We start from the raw sequence: 18,779 nt of genomic DNA on the forward strand, positions 1-18,779 counted from the left end.
GAAACAATCAGTGATTAGAATTCAAATAAATTTTGACTAATATTTGCGCGGTTTATTCTCATGAGACAAGTTCCCATGCTTCTGCACTCATCCCTCCTTTACAATTATTACCTCTGCTACACACCCGCTGTCTCAACCAATACCAGCGCGGCTCTAGGTGACGTCAGCCCAGCACTGCAACTGACTCCCTCCTTTGCAAGATAATACGAGAACTTATTTGTTTTCACTTTTAAATGCAATATTTATTAATTAACAATGTAAAAACATTCGCGACTGTGCCTAAGGGACTAAATTCAAAGGAAAGAAAAATTTCTCTCACTGCGAAGTGAATCCCTTCTGCTTATTCTTCATGCACTACGAGTAGATCCCTTCCGCCTACTCTTCATACAAACATTAGAGAACCTGTTACTCCCTCAAGCTTACCCTTTCTAGGTGATATAAGGCCAAAGTTTCACCAGCAAACTCCTTTGTTTTTTTTTTTAAATTTTTTTATTGAGTTCTTGGCAGAGAATCAATGACATAATGATTACCAAATATCCGACATATAAAACTAAACATACTGAACTAAAAATACATTGAGATTGCCCAAGATAGGTACAGATCAAACAAAAGATTGTATTTAAACAAAAACATACTGTCCCAGATATCCAGCGTTGCACGCTTTTCTCAGTCGAAGTAATCTTTCCAGATTTTAGTAAATTTACGTAAAGCTCCAATCCTTTTTGCATACCTCAATTCACTATTTCTAACTCTTTTAATTTTTTGAAAACATTAATCTGCAGTTGGAATTATTTCTGATTTCCAATATTTAAGAATAAGAGATCTGGCAATTGCAACAATGATGTATAAAAGCTTCACCAAGGAATCTTCCAAATTAAGCTCTGGATCAACCCCAAGTATAATCAAATTATTATAGTTAACAATCGTAAAATGTAAATATTGAGACAATATAAAAAACATATTTTCCCAGAAAACCTTAATTTTGGGACAAAAGGCAATAATATGTGACCAATTAGCCAAATCAGGTTGAGTGCATCTAAAACAATTAGATGTTGCATTACTGTACATTTTGGACATCGCTGCCGGTGTGTAATACAATAGCCATTTGCTAAAGAAAAGCATACGTCTCCAGTTCGCCCCTCTAAGGACCGTGAAATTTAATTTATTTAATGTTTTCCAGTTTATTTCCTTTAAATTGAAGCTTTCATGTTTCTGCCATTTATTTATCGCTTTGGCACTCACATCCTCCTCCCTATTTTCTACCAAACTTTTCCTCCATACTCCCGCCCTCTTGAATACTGGGGACCAAAAGATATCGTTCATTAAATTAGAAATCTGACTTAATTGTGTTATATCAATATTGCTCAGTAACCTATACAGCGCTACATATGAGCCCATAAGAAGAAAATTACCACGTATTAACACTACTATCTCATCGGGAGTCAACCAGACTCCAAATTTAATAAAATTTGATAAGTTAATGAACCCATATCTCGCCCAGGTAAGTGTGATATCTAATTCTAATCTGGTCCCTAATCCAAAAACAGCCTCTCTTAATGGAGTTACTAGGGACAGGAGAGAGAGTGAGTACCTTTTCAGCATAACATCTCGCTTTTTAAGAAACCAACGCAGAGTCTTGTATCTGACTAATTTGGGTTATTTAAAAATCACGAGAGGAGAAGGTATTTTGGATTCTTTGCAGAATAAATCAAAAAAGAAATTAATAAACAATACATCTCTAAGTGCTGGATATTTAAATCTCGAAAGATACTGCACAAAATATGCATAGTAATAGTCTTTTAAATTTGGTAGGCCCAATCCACCGTGTTACTTATCTGCATATAAGGTTTCTATAGCTAATCTTGGAGTCTTTTTTGCCCAAATGAAGGCTGAAAAAAAAATTCAATCTTTGAAAAAAAAAGGCCAGGAAGGGAACAAGAAATGGTTGAAAACAAGAAGTTGAAAAGTGGGAGTATTGACATCTTAATTAATGCTACTCGGCCCAAGATAGATAAAGGAAGTGTATCCCATTTTAGGAACACAGCACGGACTTTCCTAATCAAGGGTTCAAAATTGAGCGTGTATAGATCGCGTACTGTAGATGAAAAATAAACCCCTAGGTATCTTTTGGGTTTATTGGTTATACATCTCCGAATATCTGGATGCAGGTCCGGGTTGTTATTCCCCCTGATTATAATCTCAGTTTTCCGCTTATTAATGCGATACCCCCCAATGCTTCAAATTGTGAAAAAATGGAAAGGCTTGTTCTTGTGACTGCATATCGGGTTTCAACAGAAGCATAATATCATCTGCGTACAGTTTGATCTTATCCATACCATCTATCGGTGGAGAAATATTTTTATTTTTTCTTACTGCAGATGCTAGAGGCTCGATGAAAAAAGCAAAAAGAGTGGGGGAGAGAGGGCAACCTTGTCTCGTTCCTCTTTGAACAGGAATGGACCCAACCATCAATTTATTGATTAGAATATGGGCTTTTGCTCCCTGGTACAAATTTCTAATTAAAGTGATGACTTGAGAAGGTATACCAAATCGATATAAAATAAAAAAAGAGTGTCCCAAACTACTAAATCAAAAGCTTTTTCTGCATCTAAAAGAAGAATTAAAGCTGATACCTTACGAGTTTCAAAAAAATCTAGTGCTTCTACTAAATAATGTGTGTTAGTAAGCAGTTGGCGTCCATTTATAAATCCATTCTGATCTGTATGAATTAACTGTGACGCAACCTTATTGAAACGAATAGAAAGCAATTTTGTAATAATTTTGCAATCCGAGTTTAATAAAGTTATAGGCCTATAGGAATTTGGGTCTTTTGCTTCTTTTTCTTTTTTCAAAAAGCTAACCACTGTACCATCATAGAAAGATGTCGGGATTGGTCCCCCCTGAAGCATTGAATTTACTAATAAAAGAAGAATTTCTGAAAGAGAGCCAAAAAAGGTGATAAAAAATTCGGCTGGAAATCCATCTGGGCCGCAAGCCTTACCATGTGGCAAGTTTTTAACTACCTGCTCCAATTCTTTAATAGAGAAAAGAGAAGCCATTACTTCTTGATCCATATTGGAAAGTGATGGAAGAGAGTATTTATCTAGAAATACATTTAAACTAATTTGATCCATTTTATGGGAAGAAGAGTAGATATTTTCGTAATAGGTTAACATAATTGCTCCTTTTCCGCCTGATCTGAGGTATCTGCTCCGGTGGTAGGGGATTTTAAAGAACGAATCAGATTGGCTGCGGCTTGTTCTTTTACTTGCCATGCCAAAAAATTTCCAGTAAAGTTGCTATGCTCATAGGATTTCTGCGCTTGCCTATAAAAGATTTCCTCACTTTTTAAGAAATAGTGAGCACTCAGTTCATGTTTTGCTGCACTTAATAGGTTTTTTAACTCTGCCGAGGGATTATAATATTTTTGATGTATTAAGGCTTGTATTTTTTGCTGTAGCGGGTTTTTTGTATCACGAAATATAACTGCCTCCCTTGCGTCCCTACTAATAATAATGCCCCGGATATACGCCTTCAAGGTGTCCCATATAATATGAATTGGTGCTGTCCCCATATTTCGTTCTACAAAATCCTTAATCTCTGCCTGGACAGACATAACCCAAGGTTCATCCTTCAAATAGGATTTGTTAAAGACCCAACGTTTCACCACATTAATCCTTACATCTAGCTCAATTTCAAGGACAAGCATTGCATGATCGAAGAAGCCATTATGTAAAAACTTATGATCTCGACTGGTAAGCATTGAGGAAATTAGAAAAAAATCTATACGAGAAAATGACTTGTGCCCCCCCCACCAGCATGTATATTCTCTTTTATGAGGGTTTGCTAACCGCCAACACTCAGCTAGATCTAAAGTCCTAATATTATTAAGAATAATCTGATGAGATTTAGGTTTAGGCTGCTTTTTTCCGCCCAAGGTTGAATCAAATTGTGGGTTCATCAATATATTAAAATCCCCTCCAATAACTATATCTCCGTTGACCATAAGGAGAGACTGAAACATTTCTTCATATATTAAAGGGCAATCATTAACGGGAGCATAGAAGTTCACGAAAGTAATGGGAGATGGTCTATTCTTAATTTTACATTTAACCCAGCACCAACTGAGCTGTGTATCTGCTTCAGTAAGAATTATTTCTGCCTCTAATTTCTTAGAGCGACCCCCCGCTGAGAAACCTCGATAGTCGGCCCATCCTTTAAACATGGAAAATGTATCTGGCTTAGAAATTGCAATATGAGTCTCTTGTATCATAATGACGGCAGGGTTCTCTGTTAGAAGCCATGCCTCTATTGCCCTCATTTTCTTCTTATTATTGAGACCGTTAACATTAAAAGAAATAATTTTCAGACCCAACTTAGACATAGTAAAAACATACAATTAAAGTGCATAGTGTGCATTTCAGCCCTTATTTCCCCAAACTTCTTAGAACCATCAACTCTGTGCTTAAAAAATATATTATATTTACAACAAGGGGTTGTCTGCCCTGTTCCCATGATGCACTGGGCCAGGGACAGACTGATTTGCATATAGCCAGGTTCTGAGCTGGGATGGGGCAGTGAGATAAATAACGGTGATGGATCAAGCCCTGATCTTTGGACTGGGTAAGAGTGGTCTGCTCAATTCAGACACTCTGTTCATCACCACCCCCTTTTGTAAATCGATTTTGGCCACTATAGGTGTGGCAGGGTATACTCAGACATGAGTCCCTTTCTCACTGCTCCATCAGGATTCAAGCAAGCCGGGCCGAAGAGGCTGAAATGCCAGAAACCGGTCCCCGGTAGCTTGGCTCCTTTCTGGTAAAGAATTGGCTTGGTAGTTTAGTCTGCCCTGTTCCCATGATGCACTGGGCCAGGGACAGACTGATTTGCATATAGCCAGGTTCTGAGCTGGGATGGGGCAGTGAGATAAATAACGGTGATGGATCAAGCCCTGATCTTTGGACTGGGTAAGAGTGGTCTGCTCAATTCAGACACTCTGTTCATCACCACCCCCTTTTGTAAATCGATTTTGGCCACTATAGGTGTGGCAGGGTATACTCAGACATGAGTCCCTTTCTCACTGCTCCATCAGGATTCAAGCAAGCCGGGCCGAAGAGGCTGAAATGCCAGAAACCGGTCCCCGGTAGCTTGGCTCCTTTCTGGTAAAGAATTGGCTTGGTAGTTTAGTCTGCCCTGTTCCCATGATGCACTGGGCCAGGGACAGACTGATTTGCATATAGCCAGGTTCTGAGCTGGGATGGGGCAGTGAGATAAATAACGGTGATGGATCAAGCCCTGATCTTTGGACTGGGTAAGAGTGGTCTGCTCAATTCAGACACTCTGTTCATCACCACCCCCTTTTGTAAATTAAAAAATATATTAATCATCAAACAAAAATAGCATAATGAAACGTCTCCAAGAACACTTTTTTGTTTAAATTCTTCTCCCTCTCTCCCCCCCTTGCCTGTGGCCCCCTAATAACTCTCTTTCCATTCCCCCCACGCTTGCCACAGCACCCTTTCTTTTAACCCTGGGGTGTAGTGATAGAACACCCCCTGACCCCCAGACCCGTACTCCTTTGTTATCATTTATTCACATATTTATACAGAAAATCCCTAATCAGTGCTTCCAGTTTTACCTAACCATGCACTTACTTCCAAGTGACCTCATTTGCAGTGTGGCTATCATTTACCACCCGCTATTCTGACCCTGGGGATTCCAAAATAAACAGTAAACAATACAAACAGATTTTGGTTAATACATCAAATCAATATAAATTCAATATAATCAATAAGCAACTAACTACCTATCTTAACTAAATCCTAAAAACTACCCTGGTACCAAAAGAATACTGATAGAGTGCGGGCTCACCTGCTCATTTACCATACTCACCTGGGCCCAGAAACACATACACACTTTAAACAGGTAAACCTACGCCTAATCAGGGTTTTATTTAACCATTTAGGACCTATACCAAATTGGCATACCAATCCTAGTCACTGGTGCCTGGAGTCCTAAGGGATCAAGGGTGTTAGCATATTAGGTAGTAAATAAACATTTGCATTTATAAAAATAACCACAGACTCGGGAAAGGTTTAAACACTTTATCTATGTAAATTCTTAAATGTCAGAGTCCATACCAATTCAATTAAAGCGCATTCAATTAGAAAGTATATGATCAAGGCAAGATTGTGTGAAAATAATATAAGACTTTCTTTAAGCATTGAAACATAGGAAGGGAAAGAAAAGGGAAACAATACAATGACATACCCACATTGATTTATAGTTACCTAGAATGGTGTGAAGACCAACCCTGGCCACGGGCTGGGATAAAAAACAGGACCCCCGATAGTTCAGGCGCCAACAGAATAGGACAGGTGCAGACCAGAATCTGGACAAGTACGGACCAAATTGGATCAGGACCGGACCACCGCAGGTCAGGACTGGAACCCACAGCTAAAGTGCAATGCCAGCGAGGCAACCATCTCTGCAGCTAACAGTTGGACCCCGTTTGGGATATCAAACTCCTTCCCAGAACCCCGATTGGGTTATTGAATCTTCTGATAGACCTGAGCACCTCTGCTCTCGATCGCCTATTGAGTGTGTTGGGTCAGTGACAGGTCAGCTATTCGGACAAGTTGGACAATCTAACTAGCTACGCCTACCTTAGATATACCATTTTCCAGGGCATTGTACCACCCCCCAATGTTGCAAGTTTGTGTATTCCCTCAATTTGATTGGTGAAAAGATGAGGAGAGGTCATCACACCATACCAATTATGAAGTCACTTGATTCATATATTCAAATTAAAGTTACCTCCCATCATTTTATTTTCCCATGCACTTTTTATTCCACCTGACAATGGATGTTTCAATAACAAAACACATTGTATGTAAAATGTTTAATTTAGCTTCCTCTCGAGAGGTCGAAGGGTGAGATTCCAGGCGCATCTTCAGGCAAGACAGTCACTGGCACAGGTTCAATGCCATGACTTGTGGACTCTTGAGCTCTTCTGCGCAGTCGCAGGATTGCAAGATGGAGTGCAGCAAGATTTCATCAGGCCCAAATACGAGCTGATAGTAAAGTCAAAAAAAGAAACAGTTTTAGAACGATGAATAAATTAATGCACGGTATACCACTTATCTCTACTCTATTCCCATTACTTTATTTTAACTACAGCATTAGGAAATAAGCAGAACAAACAATTTAGTAAAAGCAGCAATGCAAGCGTTAGCATGTGAAAACATGGAGCCGTCATCTTTAGTTCTAGTGCGCAGAAGCAAAGATTTCCCACCAAAGCAGAGAATACGTCATGTCACGTGAGTGTGACAGACGCATGTGCAGAAAAATTCCCACATTGCGACGGCCATTTTAGGACACTCGTGCAATGCAGATACTTTTTTTCTGTGGATTGTTGCATCATACTTAGATTCAGATTTGACAGTGTCTTGACGACTGAAGACATGGTTTACTACTTATTTTACAAGTGCTCTAGCAAAACATAAGTGTAATATTATGCCAGGTTGATCCGAGAACATGTATGGATGGGTGTGGTAAGAATTCTGCCCAGTAAATCAGGTGTCCTGGCAGCAGCCAGTGTTTGGTGTTTACATGTCCTTTGAAGCAATGGACCCCTCCTCAGTTAACATTCCAAGAACATCTTCCATCGTCAGATTCTTGTACAGTTCTAGCAGGGTTATTGAGCTCTAATGCAGACACAATAGAAATCCTACATATAATAATATTAACAACTATAATAGATGTTTGTATTGCACAGTTTACAAATAGAATTTTATTTGGTGCTAAATTGATTGGTCTAATTTTTAACCAAATCAAGGCTGAGTTAGTTGCTCCCAAATTCATTTCTGTGACTTCCACATGTATAAGTGGGTGCTAATGCATCTGATTTATGTTTACTTTCCCAGAACAGATGTTTTGGGGGAAAAATGAAATTTTAAAGTTACCTCAAAGGTCTCTTTGGTTCCAGGAAGTTTTATTGGCCAGTGGACCTAGGCTCAGATTGATGTTGGGAGCTGTGGACCAGGGAATCTTGATAGAGAAGAAGGCTTAGACGTTTATGAGGCAAATTTCTTTGTTGGCTGGCAGCAACGTGTAATCCTCTCTTATCTCATAGGCCTGTGTTGTGGGTCGATTAGAATTGGAGCTACTTGTGGCGATACTAGCATGCTGACATTAAGAGGCTGTGGCGAATATTTAGTGTGTCGATTTTGTGCTTTGTGTGATCACATTGAAATACTCCTTTTATCATAAAAGCAAGTACTTGGTGGGATAATCAACTTATTGCCATTACAGTGTGAAAATTGAATATTGAGCCTTTATATGCCTTACACCTACCTCTCCTGCCTACCTCCTTCTTGAAGATCCTTGGAAAGTTTGACCTATGCTACCACTGATAAGCAAGTGCTGAAAGGGGTAGCACTTGCCCCAGTTGTCCTGATTATTTAGGGATAATCTTCATTGCCCCTAGTCCTTTATATCCTCATCCCAGTCATTACCAAACACTTTCCCGACCCTGCACTGTGTTTTTCTCGGCTTGGCATGTAAGAAGGATTCAAGGACTGGCAGCCTTTTTATGGCACTCAGTTGGATGGGTATGGATTTAATATACAGCATATCCTGGAGGTTTCAGTCTCAATGAGGTGGAATTCACTCCACTACTATTGACAAGGATGAATAGGACTAGCAGTAACAGAGATTACTTGTAGTAGTCATGCTTTAATTGCATTCTCAATATCTCTTGGCATCACTCATTTTTCATTTTCCTTGAGTCTCAAATAATACTAAGGCTCCAAAGCAAGTACCCTCTATGGCAGTTTTTCAAGGTTTCCCTTTGATGAAGGTGGTTACCTGACATGGGACAAGGAGACTTGTGTAGGTTAATAGGATTTGTGACTACCATGCTCCTCCCTCAGTACAAAGAAAGAGAGGACAAGGATAGGAATATGTGAACATGATCTATGTCTCTGAGATTGTTGGCTTATGCAACGCTCTTCATTGTCCCTACACACAAACCTGCCTCTCCCTGCAGTTGACCCTCAGCAAGTACTGGACTTGCATGTAGGGTTTTGGTACAGCACAAACGTAACCAGGAGCAAGTAAGCATTGCACATCAATGGGAGGTTGACTTAGAAACGACAACCCGAAAACTACGGTGTTGCATTGGGGGGGGGTGCCTTCCCGTCTGTGGTGCGCGCAGCAGGACCTCGCTAGCGCACCAAATTATTACACGCTGACACTCAGTATAGCAGTTAGGCATGGACTGCCTTTGCAGCTCTGACCATCTTTATTTATACTCGCGCTCATGCCGGCTGGTGTGTGCGCTGGGGCTGGGACCTCCGGCACGCGCCGGAAGAAACCACCAGCCTGCTGACCGCCACATCCCAGCTCAACTCAGTCCTTGACTGGATCTCATGAATCTCAGAGCTCACTTACTTGACAGGCAAAGTCTCTCAGGCGAGTGCTCGGCTGGGGGTTCTCCCTCAGGGCATACCTAGATGGGCCCCGGTGGGGACTTGATGCAAGGATAGGGGTGCAAGGCACCAGAGGTGCCCCGTTGAGTTCTGGGGTCTCCTCCGGACCTACTGGTGGGGGAGCTGGTCCCGGATGGAGGTCTTTGGCTTGTGGAGTTATTCCTGGCTGGCGCTGTGTTCTTTGTGTTTGCTGGGTTGCCTGTTGTTGCAGGGATACAGGGATGACGATGCAGGGTCCTCTGAGGAGAATGCCTCCTTGGGTGAGGCTCAGCTCGTTTCTGAGTCTCCACATGTGCATCAGGCTTTCTTTTTCCAGGCTTGACCACAAGTTTGCGGAGTGTAGTAATTGACGCCACTGCCCTCTTCGGACAGCTTCCCAGATTATGACTGGGTCTCTTTCAGCTATGGGACTCACTTCTTCGAGCGTCAACGCTCGAGGACAAGCTTCGTTGCTTCTGTGATGTGGATGTTTGTTTCTTCACTTCCCTCTCTGGTCGTGTCTGGGTGTCTCAACAGGAATTCAGCCGGGTTCATTTGCACGGAGCCGGTAGGCTACATTCATGTCGTAGTGCTTGAACCCAATGGCCCATCTTTTAATGTGTGCCGGTGGGTGAGGTGCTGATCCCTTCAACAGCATCACTAGGGGTTGGTGATGTGTGGCAACGGTGAACTGGTGTCTGTATATGTATAAGTCGAAATGTCTGCAGGCCCAGTGGATTGCTAGGGCTCCTCTTTCAATTTGAGCATATCGCTTCTCTGTCGGGGATAGCGCTTTGCTGGCATAAGCTAGGATGGTTCATCATCCGGGCTCTTGTTCCTGACTGTAGATGGTCCCTAAGCCTATTGGACTGGCATCCACAATTATTTCTGTCCTTTTCACTGGATTGAAGTATTCCAGAGTGGTGTGGTCGAGGAGGGCATTCTTGACGGCTTGAAAGCTGTCTCTTCGGCTGGACCCCACTGCCACATGGCATCTGCCCGGGTGAGGTTCTGGAGGAGTTCAGCGATGGTGGTGAAATCTGAAATGAAGCAGCCACAGTACGTGGCCATCCCCAGGAAACTGCGGACTTCCACCACGATGAGCGCAGCAGATGCGTACTTGATGACTTGGGGATTTCCGAACGTCTACCTGTATACCTTATTGTGTTAACGTGTAGCCGAAGAACTCTATTTTCTGTTGGAACAGCAGGCACTTCTCTTTCTGTAGGGTGACCCCATAGTCCTAGAGTCTCTTCACTGTGGCCCTCACATGCCGGGAATGTTCTTCCGTCATTTGCAAGTGGATGACTATATCGTCGCTCAAGTTCAGTATGCCAGGTAGCCTGACCAGGATCTCCTTGACTGCGTTTTGAATTATTTCTGCGGCAGGGGATATGCCGAAATTCAGCCGTTTATACCTCCGGAGACCTAGGTGAGTGCTGAATGTGTTTATGTAGCAACTGTCTTTGGCTAGGGCTAACTGGTGATAACCTGCATTCAGGACCAGCTTTGAAAACCATCTGGATCCATTCAAATCAGCCACAGTGTCATCCATGGTTGGCATTATGTGATGTTAGTGCCAAATAGCCTTGTTGGGGAGTCGCATGTCAATGCAGAGTCTGATATTCCCCGGTTGGTGAGGTTTCTCCGCGATCACCATGGGTGATAGCCATGGCGTGGGCTGAGACACCTTCTCTATGACCCCTTGATCTTCAAGTTTCTGCAGCTCTTCTTCCACCAGTGGTTGGAGGTGAAAAGGGATCCTCCAGTGCCTTAGGGCTGTTAGTGGGATGGTCGAGTCTATGTCTAGGGGGCTAGGGGCTCTCTTTATTCTTCCTAGCCCCTTAAATAGGTCTTCAAACTGGCTCAGCAGTACCTTCATCCAGTCCGCTTGTACGCTCCTGCCGAACGTCACCAATCCTAGGTCTTCAGCTGCATGACTGTTTAGCAGCGTGTGTTCCTCATGGTTGATTACATGGATATCAAAGGTGATCTTGATGCCTTTGAACCACACTGGCATAGTCATTTTACCTCAGAGAGGTACTGGTGAGGTGCTACCATATGCAAAGTTTTGGGCATTTGATGGCTTGGGCCTTAACTTGTTGTATTGCTGTATCCCCATTACTGTCACTGAGGCTTTGGTGTCAATTACCGCGTTGACTTCTGACCCTGCAATCTGTATCATGCATCTGGGTTGGGCCCGTCTCCTACTTTTCAGGGCTCGGGTGAATGAGACTAGGTATGTCTATCCTTCATCTTCCGACATAGAGTCGTTATCCTGGTAGACTGTTTGCTATTTCCTCTTCCCTCCAGGCTGTGATGCTAATGAGACACATGATAGTTGGCGGACCATCTCCCTCATCTGCATGTGTTGGTTCCCTTACTGACGCTGTGTTTTCTTTCCACATACTGATGCAAAGTGGTTTGCGATTCCACAGATGGTACATGTCTTCCCTTGAGCTGGGCAGGACTGTAAATGTAAATGTAAATGTTTTTGTACTTGTATAGCGCACAGCTACCCGCAGTGGGTTTCCCGGCACTTGTACGAATACCGCAAGGGAACCCTTCCTGGCTTTCCCTGTGAAGTGTCCACTCCTGTGCACCGCCATGGTGCAGACCAGGCATCCCTCGCGTTGTGGGGTCCATTGTGGAGACTAAGCAAGCTACTGCCCAGAGTTGCAGCGTGGGACCCATGATGAGAATAGGCACTGAGGCGAGAATATCAGGTCAGGGGAATTAATGAGCCCGAGACCCGCCGGGGCAGGAATCTAACCCTGGTCTCTGGCCAGAGCTCTGCACCTAGGTCTGCCTGCTCTAATCATTGAGCCACACTTCTCTGTGGGGTTTGTTCTTCATAACCGCAGTACCCGCAGTGGTTCCTTGGGGCATGCGGCTGGCGATCTCATGGTCTATAGGCCTTGTCTCTTGTTCTGACTGCGTCAGACCTTTCCGCCTTGACGACGACACCCTTTTCTGCACCGCGCACCAGCACAATGGCCATCTCTTCTGCCCGCGCCACTGAAAGGTAGTGAGAGCGTGCTAGTACGAGGATGTCATTCATTGATATGCTCGGCTGCCTGAGTCTGAGGCCTCGCAGGACTCTGCTGTGTATTCCGAAAATCAGTTGAGCTCTGATCTCTTCAGCGGCTCTATCACCCACAATGTGAGTATTGGCAAGTTCCCTTAGTCTCGCGTGAAAAGCGTCTACAGATTCATCGTCTCTTTGCTTGGCTTGACTCAGCTTGAAATGCTTGAAGTCTGGGTTCATCTGTGAGTCAAAGTATGCGTTTAGGGCAACGACGGCTGCAGCGTAGTCCTCGGGGGCCCTGTGTCCGGTAGATACTTAAACAGTAGGTAGATCTCCTCCCCCACATAATGGAGCAGTAGTGACCATTTCACTGCACCGTCCTTTTCCCTGGTGGCAATGAAGTAGTTCTCCAGTCGGCCAAGTCGGGTCTGCCACCTTTGCGTTGCTGTGGTAGGGTCTAGCGACTCACTGAACGGAGGCAGGAGTCCTGAGGGGGTGGTGCGTGGTCGCTGGCACCGGGGCCTGTGCAGCATTATCCTGGTCCCCCATGGTGGCAGCAGGTGGGAGGCGCTGGGCGCAGCAGCGATGGTGCTTCGCTCAAGTAATTGGCCTGGGGGTGGGCGGTGGTGTCGAGGCGTCAGGCTGTGAGCAGTCTGCTTAAGGTGCGGTCTCGTGGCGTGTGGGCAGGCCGCACTGGTACACTGCGCAAACGCGTGACCTGCCTTTGTGGCATACGTGACTCACCCTATGCAGTGTGGGTACTGGACGCTGTGAAGGGCGTTGCTGCAGCGGGTACACCTGCTGCTCCAGTGTATCTGTGGCGTGGGCTACTCAGCAGGTGATAGCCTACCAGCATGGCACGGGAGACACGCTGATGTCCTGGTCTACAGAAGTGCTTCAGCGCTGCCCAGCGGGAAGTACAGACGAGCGTGCGTTGCACCACCCTTGTCACCAGTGTTGCATTTCACGGGGCTGCCCTCCCGTCCGTGGTGCACGCAGCAGGGCCTCGCTAGGGCACCAAATAATTACACGCTGACACTCAGTATAGCAGTTAGGTGCAGACTGCCTGCGCAGCTCTGCCAATCTTTATTTATACACGCGCCCACGCCAGCCAGCGTGAACACAGGGGCTGGGACATTCGACATGGCCGGAAGAAACCACCAGCCTACTGACCGCCCCAAATAGAACTCCGCACTTTATTAATGAGAGTTTCGAGAGGTGATTTTGTATTTTAAGTTGCTACTTACATTTTTTTTTATTGAAACAATTACACAACACAGTGTTCTTCCAATCGCATTATGTTTCATAAATTTACATTTTTTTCCTGCCTAGATGAAGAGCTTTGACCAGAATCACTTCATTTGCAGCAAATTGACAAAGATTGGATTAAAATCTAGGTCCAAAAATAATAATAAATGCCAGATGCTACTTGCAGCCCTTCAGATGGCTAGAATATACCCTCTGGTAACCTTTGCAAAAAATCATGAGGAAATGTAAACTTGTGTCAAAATCTAGCGTTCTTTCATGCGGAAAAAAGTAATTTAAAAAAAAATTAAGTCTCTCCGAGCTATTTCTGGGGAGGCCTAGAACTCGCAGACGATTGTAACAATTAATTAGCAGCATGCCTTCATTTTAAGATACATGGTTATTCATTGTCTAGCTATAATATATTCAATACATTTTGTTGTTTTCCCTCAAGCACGCAAAGACATCAGTGAATTCATAGCAGTTTAAAATGAATACCGATCTGAATTTTACAAGATAGTTATTGCTAAACATTTAATTTTATGTGAACCCTGTCGTGAGACATTGCTGTGAAATGGATTCCAATGCCTCAAAATGGATGCCATCTCTGTTCTTTGCCAGCTCAGAGAGAGAGAGATGAAAATAATAGCACTTGTGTGGGATTTGTACTGGCGTTACTTAAACTAAGCTATTTGAAGCACATGAAAAAATGCATTTCAAACAAATATTGCCCATAACTATACAATATTGACTTTAAAAATGATGTGTCTTCTGAAAGCAAAGCAGAGTTCAATTATTGAGTCAGATTCCAAGGTGAATATGCCCGCCATTAGCAAAGAATTCTATTTTGAGATGAATGTAGTATTTGATCTTAAAATGAATTATTAGGCGTGATAACTCTGTTTAAGCTGAATTCTTTCTTTCAAAACTGCATAGGTTTTTTTTAGACATCTGTGCTATGAAATCATTGGCTTATCCTAAAAGGTTCATCTTAAGGAAATTATGTAAAATGAGAACAATCATATCTTATAAGTGACTGATTTATTAAAGTCAGTATTTCACTCTTTATTTTTTCAGACTGTTGGCATCTACATGATTTGCTGCTACAACTGTCAGAGCTTGGGACAAAATAAGATATACCACTGGCCATGTGAACACCAATGAAATGGTTTCCTAAACAAGGTAACAGAGTTGAATCATTCTGAATATTATATTCATTTACAGCTTTTAATTTGTGCAATGCTGAGAGAAAAAGTAATGCTTTTATTGAAGCTGAAAACTTGTTAACGTTAACAGGCTGGTATTCTGTGAATGGCGAAAGGAATGTAGCAATTACATTAAATGTGAATTACATGTATATAAATCAATTATAACATTGTTCCTGCAGTACAAACTACTCAGACAGGGTACAGTTCACAAGAGGTCACATTCACATGGGTATTGTATGCCATGAACATATATTTCTTGCTGAACGTGGTTGTGTTTACACAGCAAGGTATTGACAGAAGTAGAATGCCAAACAGGCTTCAATTCTTAAACACCTGTTTAACTTCGCACCACAACTGCAATTATATAGGTGTGCATACCATGCCTAAGGGGGGAAGTAAGCGCAACAAGCCATGGTTTCCTTCATAAGTTTGTGAACACCCACTAACATGTCAGTTTGCAGGATTTCACAAAATGCTCCCCACCCTTTCCCACCATGGGGTTTACATTTGCAAAACTTAGGAGAAAATCTCCTTCAGTGTGGGAGTGAGAATGGAACACCTTGTGCCATGGTGAGTGTATAAACGAAGGAGTTTCTTCAAGCATAAAACGCTTTTTCGTCTGTGAATTCACTTGCATCTCCTAATTCAGAAGTGTACTGTGCGTACAGTTCTATAAGTACGCTGAGAAACCTATGTCTAGTGCAACTGCTTGGCATACTCTTGGAAGGATTTTGACTTGGGAAAAAGAGTAAAAGTGTGTACTAAATGATGTCCAAATCTCCTTGTGTGCTTTCACACAATGTTGATTTTGAATCAGGAAGTTTAATCTGTGAATAATTGTTAAGTGATCCCTGTATAGGCACTGCTTAATATGGGTGTAAGAAATGGTATGTAGGTGCCCACCTAAGTTAATAACTACAATCCGTGTCACAGAGACCAGTGTGGGTTCAGTTGCCAGCTAGAGAGTTGCAGGAAAGGCCTCTTGTTGAATTCCTGTGACTTGGAGAGCAGGTCAGCTTCATGACCATTGAAGTTCACTTCTTTGCCCTGGGTACAATCGAGAGCTGACCTATGAAACTATCCCTCAATGCTCTCTTCCAGGATGAATACAGCATAACACAACCCATCAGCTCTTGGAGTGGGCTAGTGTCTCAGGCAGGGGTATGTCTACAGAAACGAGCATTCTTCTGCTCTTCAACCACACTTGACTGATTCTGGGATTAGCCCCTCTCACCACTTCGCGGTTGTCAAGCTGCTTATACTGTATCCTGGAATCAAAGGACATATTTTCCCAGGTCTCCCTTTATATCTAAATTTCAACAAGCAGGCCTCTCCCTAGTCCCTTGAAAGTTGATGAAGTTCCTGAACCTGCCATGGCTGCCCTCCATGAGCTGAGCCACATACCTGACACCCAGGTCTTCCTACATTTGCTGTATATTTATCAAAAATTCAATTTCACCATTGAACTGGGTTTTCAATAAATATTTGAAAAGTAGTTGAATCATTCCTTTAGCTTATTCCAAAACATTAGCAAAAATAGTATTTATGTGCATTTTAATTTTCCTTATAGGATTAGTTACAACCCTTCACAGCGAAAATAACGTTTGGGGGCAAGTCACTGTAGAAATGTGAAAACACAAACTTTGTGCATGCATCACTTTTAAATATTAGGCATCATACCTTCTGGGCTTTAGGAATTACTTGAGGTGACTATTCAATATTTAAACATAGCCTTCTTTCCTGTCATAAATTGTAACTATGACAGATTTGCTTGAAGTTTTAAAAATAAACATTTGCAGTAGTCATGCTACATGTGTGGGTCTGAATCCATCCATGTTTTCTTTGTAGCGGATTGCATAACATGTAGGACAATCTGCAATCCATAGGCAACATTTACTTTTCCATGCCATTGGTGTATTATCCTACACAACAAACTGTGGCCTTCCACAAATGTTAGCTATGCAATTTACAGATTAGTCAATTCTGTCATGGTTATAGAGGTCAAAGCACATATATTAGACTGGACAGCAGTTCCAGTGCGGAAAGTTAAAAAAAACAGCGGAATCAACCTCCAAAATATGGGAGTGATCACACAAAAATGGGGTACCAGCAAATATTTGGAATGTTCCTCAGGTGCATTAGCACATACTTGGAATGTTCTTCCAACACAAATAAGAACAGCTCAGGATATCTCGACACTCAAAATAGGACTGAAGTCCTTGGGATTAAGCTGTCTGGCACATGCAGAGCAAGAAAGAAGAATAAGGGAACAGTCCCTGTGGCATGAGTGGGTGTTGTATTGGCAACCATGACATTTCAATATTATGAAAAAGATCAGCACTTTTAAATTGTCCCTTCTTAAATTCCAATGTGTTCTTTCTGTACTGCAAAAACTCAAAGTAAATTTTTTGGGTAGGTGTATGTACCAGTGGTGTAACAGAACCTGAGGAGGCCCGCCTGCAAGGTACAAGGAGGGGCTCAATCAGGAGCTCTCTGGCCGGAATACTTGCTGAGGGGGCCCCCTGAAACTTAAGGGCTCCCCAAAACTGCGTGGGCTACGGGAGCTGTGATACGCCACTGGTATGTACATTGTATAACCCTGACGCAAGATTTTATGAGAACTCCTAGGATGTGGGGCTATTTACACATATAAATATACAGCTGTGAACTTTAAAACACATCAATTATATCTGGAAAACAATTATGCTACAGATCGCACCAGCTGGTAGTCAGTTTGCATATGGTTGGTTGAATATACATTTTCAGCTTGCGAGTAAAATATGAAAATAATATATTAAGGAGCATGAATATTGAATGTTTAAACTTTTGCCAATTGTTTGAAACATGTTCCACAGTATTTCTAATGAATTTCACATGATCCTGTCATGTGTAAGTTAAGTACTCACTTTTAAACATAAATCCGAATAGAACTAAACATATGCCTATTCATATACAAAGTAATTCTTTTGCTGTTAACACTGGAAGAAATTACGAGTGCTTTTAAAGCCCCTGTACAAGCTTCTGATACAGAAATTTTGCAGCAAAGATGATAGAAAACCAAAGAAAAATACTGATACAAACAAAAATTAAAAGCAAGTTGGCTGTAGCTTTTCTAATTGATTATTTGTATTTATTTATCTTCTCATTGAATTAGAAAAAACTGTGTTTATTACTCAAAACTACCCCTAAATTAGCATTTCATCATGTAGAAAATTCATCTTTATAGCATGTTTCCCCAGTTTGTTTTGTTTAAGCCATCCAAATGTTATCGTATTATATCTGATTTTTTCATTAACTGTTTTTTTGATATGTGACATGGTGTAATGGTGTAATCTCTGAAACCACACGTACATTTTCTTACACAACATTTTAAAAATACACCAATTGCACTGGCATAATTAAAATTTCACTCAGGCCTAGGCATCATTTAAGCTTTTACAAATACGTTTGAGGGTCCTTACTGGGAGTATCCTCATGAGCAAGCATTGCGTAATATATAAAAAGAGGAAATTATGTATTCACTCGTGTGAATCATTTTCATCAATTAGCAGCCTAAATCACCTTTTAAAAATAAATTAAGGATGATTGATTGGTTTTCAATGTTCTTCTTCTTTTACTAAATGGACAGATTTAGTGCTGTTGATTGAAAATAGATTACAAGAGAGACAGAGAAGGAAGTCATTCTAACGTCTAAGGTATTCTTTGTTTCAAGAGGAACCTGTTCAAGTTGGAGCAGCGAGGAGTAATTTGAGTGAAAGGGGATTTATCTATATTGTGGTGATGCTGGGCATATGCTTAAAGTCTGTTCTAAAAGGTTATGAGGAATGC

At 42.1% G+C, this 18,779-nt stretch overlaps 1 protein-coding gene across 6 annotated transcripts in view; it reads left to right on the forward strand.

Moving 5' to 3' along the window:
- LRFN5 (leucine rich repeat and fibronectin type III domain containing 5) overlaps positions 1 to 18,779 on the forward strand; it is a 991,420-nt gene that overhangs the window by 437,856 nt on the left and 534,785 nt on the right. For all 6 annotated transcript variants that reach the window (XM_086937339.1, XM_086937338.1, XM_086937335.1 and 3 more), the window contains one exon: positions 14,821 to 14,925. The gene's annotated coding sequence lies outside the window, so the exon portion shown is untranslated. The remainder of the gene's footprint in view (positions 1 to 14,820; positions 14,926 to 18,779) is intronic.

Source organism: Lissotriton vulgaris, chromosome 9 (genome assembly GCF_964263255.1).
Source record: "Lissotriton vulgaris chromosome 9, aLisVul1.2, whole genome shotgun sequence".
Classification (NCBI taxonomy): Eukaryota; Metazoa; Chordata; class Amphibia; order Caudata; family Salamandridae; genus Lissotriton; species Lissotriton vulgaris.